The sequence below is a fragment of the Morus notabilis genome, unplaced genomic scaffold (assembly GCF_000414095.1).
Source record: "Morus notabilis unplaced genomic scaffold, ASM41409v2 Scaffold436, whole genome shotgun sequence".
NCBI lineage: Eukaryota > Viridiplantae > Streptophyta > Magnoliopsida > Rosales > Moraceae > Morus > Morus notabilis.
In genome coordinates, this window is record NW_010362623.1 from 156512 (window position 1) to 164533 (window position 8022).

General features: G+C 39.2%; 1 non-coding gene across 1 annotated transcript; it reads left to right on the top strand.

Annotated features, from left to right (window-relative positions):
* Positions 1-259: 259 nt before the first annotated feature.
* Positions 260-361, top strand: LOC112092408. Its single transcript, XR_002902579.1, has one exon. It is a non-coding gene; the product is annotated as a small nucleolar RNA R71 (small nucleolar RNA).
* Positions 362-8022: the final 7661 nt, after the last annotated feature.

Sequence of the window (8022 nt, forward strand, 5' to 3'; positions counted from 1 at the left end):
TGAACATGTTTGTCAAATTCGACACTTGCGCCGAAAGAGCGGTAATTGCATCTACTTCAAGAACTCCCGGTGTTTTCCTTGTAGGTAGTCTCTCGGTTGGCCATTGATAATGATTTGTGGCCATTCTCTCCAGAATCTCATAGCCTTCATTGTAAGATTTTGCCAAAAGAGCACCATTAGCTGCGGCGTCCACCAGCACTCTCGTTTGTTCATTGAGACCATTGTAAAAAGTCTCCATTTGAATCCAATGGGGAATACCATGTAATGGACATTTTCTGAGTAGCTCCTTAAATCGTTCCCATGCCGCATAAACTGACTCTCCATCTACTTGATGAAAAGAGGTAATGTCATTTCTCAACTTGGCGTTCTTTGTCGGAGGGAAATACTTCATAAGAAACTTCTCAGCCATATCATTCCATGTAACAATGGAATCAGCAGGTAGGCTATTAAACCAAGCTCTAGCTCAATCCCTCAAAGAGAAAGGGAAAAGTGTCAGCCTTAAAGTCTCTGGAGGAACCCCCGGTAGCTTGAATATATCGCTAACTTCCATGAATAGCCTCAAATGTTGATGAGGATCGTCTGTTGCCATACCGCTGAATTATCCCACGGTCTGTAGCATTTGAAACATGACTAGTTTAAGTTCAAAGTGTGGGGCCTGGATGTTTGGCCGAATAATCACAGGATTCAGCCCATCAAGAACCGGGACTGCAAAATCTCTGATAGCTCGATCATGGTCATCAACCACGAATGGTCTCTGGGCTGGTTCACGAGCGTTAAGTTGCTTCCCCTGATTTAATAAGATCCCCTGAGCATCTTCCTCAGCCATTTCGTGTATGTGAGCAAATCCTTGCTGCTCCCTTCTTCTCCTTCTCACAGTCCTTTCAATTTCTGGGTCAAGAAGGAATAACTCAGGTTCTTGCATACAAGATGTTCCAAAGACCTACCAAAACTCAGAAACTCTGATGAAAATGAACAAAAATACTTGAATAGTAAATTACATTAACAATAAGATTCAAATAAGACAATCCCCGGCAATGGTGCCAAAAACTTGTTGCCTAAAATTGTGAATCTAGAATCTCGCAAGTGCACGAGTCAACAAGTAGTAAAATGATGAATAATCAAATATCATCCCACAGGGATTGTGTGTTTTTGAAATCAAATTGCTAAGTTAATTCTATTCAAGTTTTAAGAAGAAAACTAAAGTTGATTTTAAGATGTTAAAAACTAATAATAATCTGACTGTAAGAAAATGAACAACAAAGATAAAACTAATTAATAATAAATGTGCAAATAAAATTGGCCAAAGTCACTGTGCGTGGCTCACAATTGCTAAACTGTCTCCTAACAATGCTGCGCGATGCTGCAGCAATGGACGGCAACGACTACTTCCTGTTAACCAGATTTACTAAACTAGGGATTTTCCAATCCTCTGTCTGCTGATCTTAAAGCTAAATCCCACAAATCCCTTTGCAAATCTAGACTCTAAAATCAGAGAATGAAGCTCTAAATCATATGGTTATGCAAGACACAATATATTCCTATATCATGTGAATCAAAAATCTAAAACAAGATCTAAGAACCTGCACTATTCAAGCTGTGTCCACTCAACTAAATCTTCCCAGATCTAATCAAAGCTATACTCATCTCTTATGATTTCCCAATCACAGTTAAGGCACAAATTCAGCTCACTTGAATAAACAAAGAAATAATCATCAGATCCATTCAACATCAACTAACATTTCAATATTTAACAACTCAACAATCTCAGCCAACAAATCATAATCTCATAGAGTTATATATATATGGATTCGAGTTCAGATTTATAAAGGAACGTAAATATTCTTTAACAAAGTAAAATAGAGTAATGAGAGTAAGAAAAACTAAGGTGAAGAGAGGAGAATCAGACTCCCCCTTTTCCAAGGTTTCTTCTAAACGCTTCCTTCATCAACAATGAACCTTCCTTTACGTTCAACACCCTGTGACGTTTCCTTCTTCTTCTTTCCAATACTGGAGCTGGTACTTGATCAGAGAAATGGAGGTGGTTTCCTTTTCCAAGTTCAGCCGCCTCTACGTTACAAAATATGACCAAGGACGCCCTCTTTCTTCTCAGCTGCAGGTACTTATTGTACCCTAATTCCACGTGGCAGCATATGAGAAAGCCTCCAATGAGTGGCTCAATCAGCACCCTTCACGGACAAAATCAGCCCATTAACCAGCTCAGGTCCAACTGTCAGCAAAACACACGTCTAGCCCAGCTCGTCTTGCTGCAACAATGCACAGCAATGCTGACTAGGATTCCTTCATACTCCAGAAACGAAAAAGCTGCTCAAAGCTCCAAACGACCACGTTTTCTTAAAGCTAAGATTATAGCACAAAGCGCACCTGAATTAGCTCTTTTTAAACGCTAATCACGAGAGAGAGAATTTATGAATCACAAATAACTAAAAACAATTAACAAGACAAAATAAAGGAGAAAAACTAATACTAATTACCCTCTAGGTAATAATTTAAGCCTGGGAAATGCTCAATTAACTTTATTTTCATAGAGTTATCAGTCTGCATAACCCAGTCCTCTATCCTCCCTACATAGGTCTCACCCTCATAGTCGCCCGGATTGGTGTTCCGAAAAACTATTACTAGATGTGCCATAAATGGATCATATGGAACTCTATCTGGTGGTGGTGTAGAGGAGGATGCCATAACTTATATTATAATCCTGTATGTATATAATTTAAACATTAATTTCCATCTTGGAAAATAAAGCTGATTTACTCTTATGAATTCTGTTTACTTAGACTGTGGCGAACATGCATGTGACAGTGTGGAGTAGGTTGGTAGGATACCAGCTCTGATACCAACTGTAGCGACCCTACTAGGTGGCCATCACTGTAGCTGACTTTTATATATTTATACTTTCTGAAAACCTCTGAGGAAAAAATTGCGAAACTTTTTTATTTTTTTAAATGCTATTTTAATGCTGTAACTCTGTGAACATAAGTTTCTTTTCCTTAAAATGCTATCTCATTTTGAACATCAGTTGCTTTCTCCCAAAATGCTATATCATAATAACATAAGTTCTAATTTCCATTCCTGAACATATTAAAAATGCTAATCCTTTAACTCCTTTGGATTTATCACCATTACCTGTTTCCGAGCATATGGACATAGATGGTAAAAAGAAGGCAAAATTTGTGAAGCAACTCCATGAGAGGACATGGCTTAACATAGAGAGAAGAACCGAACAATACATCAAGCAAGCTAACAAGGGACGTCACAAGTTGATTTTTGAGCCCGGTGATTGGGTGTGGTTACATATGAGGAAAGAAAGATTTCTAGCACAACGATGTTCTAAGTTATTGCCCAGAGGAGATGGTCCTTTTCAATTGCTAGAACGGATTGATGACAATGCCTACAGACTTGACTTACCTGGTGAGTACAATGTTAGTGCTACTTTCAATGTTACTGACTTGAGTCTTTTTGATGTAGGTGATGATTTGAGGACAAATCCTTCTCAATAGGGGGGAATGATGAGGACATCAAGGATGCAAGGAATACTCACAATCCAATTCAAGTCGCAGTTGGCCCGGTGATGAGGAATCGAGCTAAAAGACTCAAAGAAGAGTTGAATAACCTAGTCCGGAGAGTTCTACAACAAGAAGAGAGAGTGTTCACTACTGAGGGTGAACAAAGGCTGGTTTTACTCATCAAAGTTGATCCAGAAGAGAGCCAATCAGTCATACATGTCCATTGAGCCATTGCATGGCCAACTTCCATGTCATTCCGGGATACATGTGCAGTGGGAAGTCCACGCATGTTTTCTAGTAAAAGATCAAGCCAAGATTGTGGATCAAGATTTGATTTCATTATAATCCTATTTTTAGGTTTCAGTTTCACTTTAAAATTTGAATTCCATTATAGGTGTGTTGAGAAGGAAGGATATTTTGAGTCAAACTCTGATTCCTTCCTAGGTTTTGTTTTAGGCATGTTTATCTTATTTTTAGGCGTGTTTATCTCATTAAGGGTAGATTAGGACTTTTTACAATTAAAAACTCTTCATGAAAGTTTTGGCTATTTAAGGCTCAATTTAAGATAATGCAAAACAGTTTTGACGTTTGATCATATTGTGAGATATTCTTCTTGAGTTCTTAAAGAAACTTTTTCAAACTTATCAAGGATTCCTTGTGGCATTCAACTTCACTTATCAAATGAAATTTGCATACTCTTTTGTGGTGTCTTCGCCATACCAAGGTTCTTGCTTTGCTAAGCAATGGGTTGCGGTTTCCATCAAACTTGAGAGATCTTGACTTGTTTCCAGATTTGGTATCGGGTTTCGTCACGTTATTGGCGTGGTTCGTATTAGTTGGTATCAGACCATGGGATCGTCAGGTTTTCCTATCCTTTTCTTGTTTATTGGTTTTTCTTTTCTTTGTCAAAAGTCATGCATTAAGGTTAGGTTTTCAATTCGGCAAAAAAAAAATCTGATTGTTAAACTCCCTACTTGTTTTGAGTTTGAGTCCAACTACCATTGCTTAATTTCGAATTCCACTAGGTTTACAAACCCTAGAAAATGTGAATTAAGGTTCTAGTGTTTCTAAAACCGATTAAAAAAATCTGTGACAAAATTTGATTTCATTTGGTTTGAGTCTCGCGTCGATTGGCTGCTTGAATCCTTCTTATTGTTGGATTAGTTTTGTAAGAACTGGAAGAAAAATACGAGTGAAAAAAAGGCAGAGTGTGTGAGCATATTAGAGGGTAAAAGACCAATTAAATTGAGTGAAACACGAGTGGCTTTGAGTGAATTATTCTTCGATTGCAACACATTTTAATCATGTCGCAAAATCAGGAGAAAAACACAAGTGAAGCGATTCCACTTCCCGTTAATCTGAAACTGTAAATGCATGCATTAATGGGAGAGATAAGGTGGATGATGAGGGTAGAGTTTGAACACTTACATGAGAGGTTGGATAGGGTAGAAGATGAACACAACAGGATCAACTAACATTTGCTCCGAACGCTCCAAGGAGGAACATGATGCACCGAAGGGGAGTTGAGGATATTGGTGAATTTGAAGGGGACAATTTAGAGGAGGAGTTTGATAGAATGTCAATGGGCAGCCATAGGAGATATGGATGGAATAGAGAAGCTAGGAACCAAGCGGATAACAACTTGGGAAGTATCAAGATGAAAATTCCTACATTTCATTGAAAAAGTGATCCCAAAGCATATCTCGAGTAGGAAAAGAAGATGGAGTTGGATTTTGACTATCACAACTACTCCGAATTAAAGAAGGTAAAACTTGCTGCAATTGAATTTACTGATTATGCTATTGTGTGGTGGGACCAGGTATGCACCAATAGGAGGCGAAACGGAGAATGTCCTATTGAAACTTGGGATAAGATGAAAAGGATGATGAGGCGATGATTTGTACCAAGTCACTACTACCAGGATCTATACCTCAAGCTGCAAGGTCTCCATCAAGGTAACTAGAGCGTTGATGAGTATTTTAAAGAGATGGAGATAGCTATGATTAGAGCCAATGTGGAGGAGGATCGGGAGGCGACAATGGCCATATTTTTGAATGGTTTAAACTGAGAGATTGCTAACAAAATCGAGATACACCATTATGTGGAATTGGAGGATTTGGTGCCTATGGCAATTAAAGTTGAGAGGCAACTCAAGAGGAGTGGTACACGACCAAGACCAGCACCACAAAATTTGAGTGCAGCACCTTGGAGATCGAACTACCCAAAAAAAGAAGAAAACCCGTCCACCTTCAAGGCCAAACCTAAGTCCAAACCAGCCATCAATACCATGGCCTTTCAAGGTAAATTAGCCCCTAGTTATACTCATTCTAGCAAGATTAAGTGTTTCAAATGTCAGGGAAGAGGACACATAGCTAGCCAATGTCCAAACAAGCGAGTTATGGTGATCTGGGAAAATGGAGAAATTGATTCTGAAGATGAAGATGATCTAGATGAATTGCCACCATTAGAGGATGCCCCAATAGGAGATGAGGAGTTCGGGGCAGATCATGGTGAGATGCTTAGGCTACTCGCACGTCAAGCCTTAAACTTGCAAGCTAAAGAAGAGGAAGAAGAAGTACAGTGGGAGAACATCTTTCACACTCGTTGCCACGAGAAAGACAAGGTATGTAGTGTTATTATAGATGGTGGTAGTTGCACTAATGTTGCTAGCACTTCCATGGTTGAAAAGCTAGGGCTTACAACACTTAAGCACCTTCATCCTTACAAGCTATAATGGTTGAATAATAGCGGTGAAGTAAAGGTTACAAAGCAGGTTGTCGTACCATTTTGAATCGGTAAGTATGAGGATGAAGTATTGTGTGACGTGGTACCAATGCAAGTGGGACATCTCCTTTTCAGAAGACTGTGGCAATTTGACCGGCGTGTGTAGTAGGACGGCTTCACCAACAAGTACTCATTCACGTACAACCAACGAACTATCACTCTAGTTTCGTCAACATCAAAACGTGTCTATGAGGACCAAGTGAGGTTGTAAAAATTGAGTGAACAAAAGAACATGAGAGAGCAAAACAATGAGAGTGAAAAGAGGAGTGAGGTCGTGCATAGTGAGAATGGGGGGAAAGAGAGATACACGGCCAAAGAGAGAAAAAAAAAAAAAAGAGTAATGTCGCATCTAGTAAGGAAGAAAAGAGAGAGAAGAGTTCGACCAAGGAGGTAAAACCAGAGAGAAAACAAAGAAATTTCTATACAAAAACAAGTGAGGTTAAGCAAGCATTGATTTCAAAATGGTTGATGATTGTACTCATGTACAAGGAGACCTTTTTAAGCACTAACTAACTTGACTCTTTGTTGCCTAGTGTTTTTGTTTCTCTCTTGCATGAATTTGAGGATGTGTTTCCTGAGGAGGTACCGCATGGTTTACCACCCATCCGAGGGATTGAACATCAAATTGACTTTGTTCCAGGTGCATCAATTGTAAACCGACCCGCATATTGAAGCAACCTGGAAGAGATGAAAGAGCTTCAAAGGCAAGTCAAAGAATTGATGGAGAAAGGGCACGTGAGAGAAAGCATGAGTCCTTGCGTAGTTCCGGTGATTCTAGTGCCTAAGAAGGATGGGACTTGGAGGATGTGTGTTGATTATCGAGCCATCAACAACATAATGGTAAAGTATCGACACCCTATCCCTCGCTTAGATGATATGTTGGATGAGCTACATGGTTCTTATGTGTTTTCTAAGATCGATCTTAAGAGTGGGTATCATCAAATATGGATGAACGAAGAAGACAAATGGAAGACAACATTTAAAACTAAACATGAATTGTATGAGTGGTTAGTGATGCCATTTGGATTAACTAATGCACCTAGTACTTTCATGTGCTTAATGAATCATGTCTTGCATGCTTTCATTGGTAAATTTGTTGTTGTCTATTTTGATGATATTCTAATTTATAGTAAGAGTTTGCATGATCATGTCTCACATTTACACTCGGTTTTGGAGGTGCTTAGAAAGGAGAAGTTATATGCTAATCTCAAAAAGGGTACTTTCTGCACCGATAAGCTTGTTTTCCTAGGTTTTGTTACGAGTGCTAAAAGAATTGAGGTTGGTGAAGAGAAGATCAAAGCCATCCAAGAGTGGCCGACCCCCTCCAGTGTAGGTAATGTTAGAAGCTTTCATGGACTTGCTAGTTTTTACAGGAGGTTCATGAAAGATTTTAGCACCATCACTGCATCACTTACCGAATTTATCAAGAAGAATGTTGCGTTCAAATAGGGTGAAGAACAAGAGAAGGTGTTCCAGCTTATTAAACACAAGCTTACTTACACCCCTTTACTTGCTTTACCTAACTTTTCTAAAACGTTCGAAATCGAATGTGATGCTTCTGGTGTAGGTATAGGCGTTGTTCTTACGTAAGATGGGAGACCACTTGCATACTTTAGTGAGAAGCTAAGCAGAGCTGCACTTAATTACCCCACTTATGACAAGGAGTTGTATGCATTGGTTCAAGCTCTAGAGACATGCCAGCACTACTTGTGGC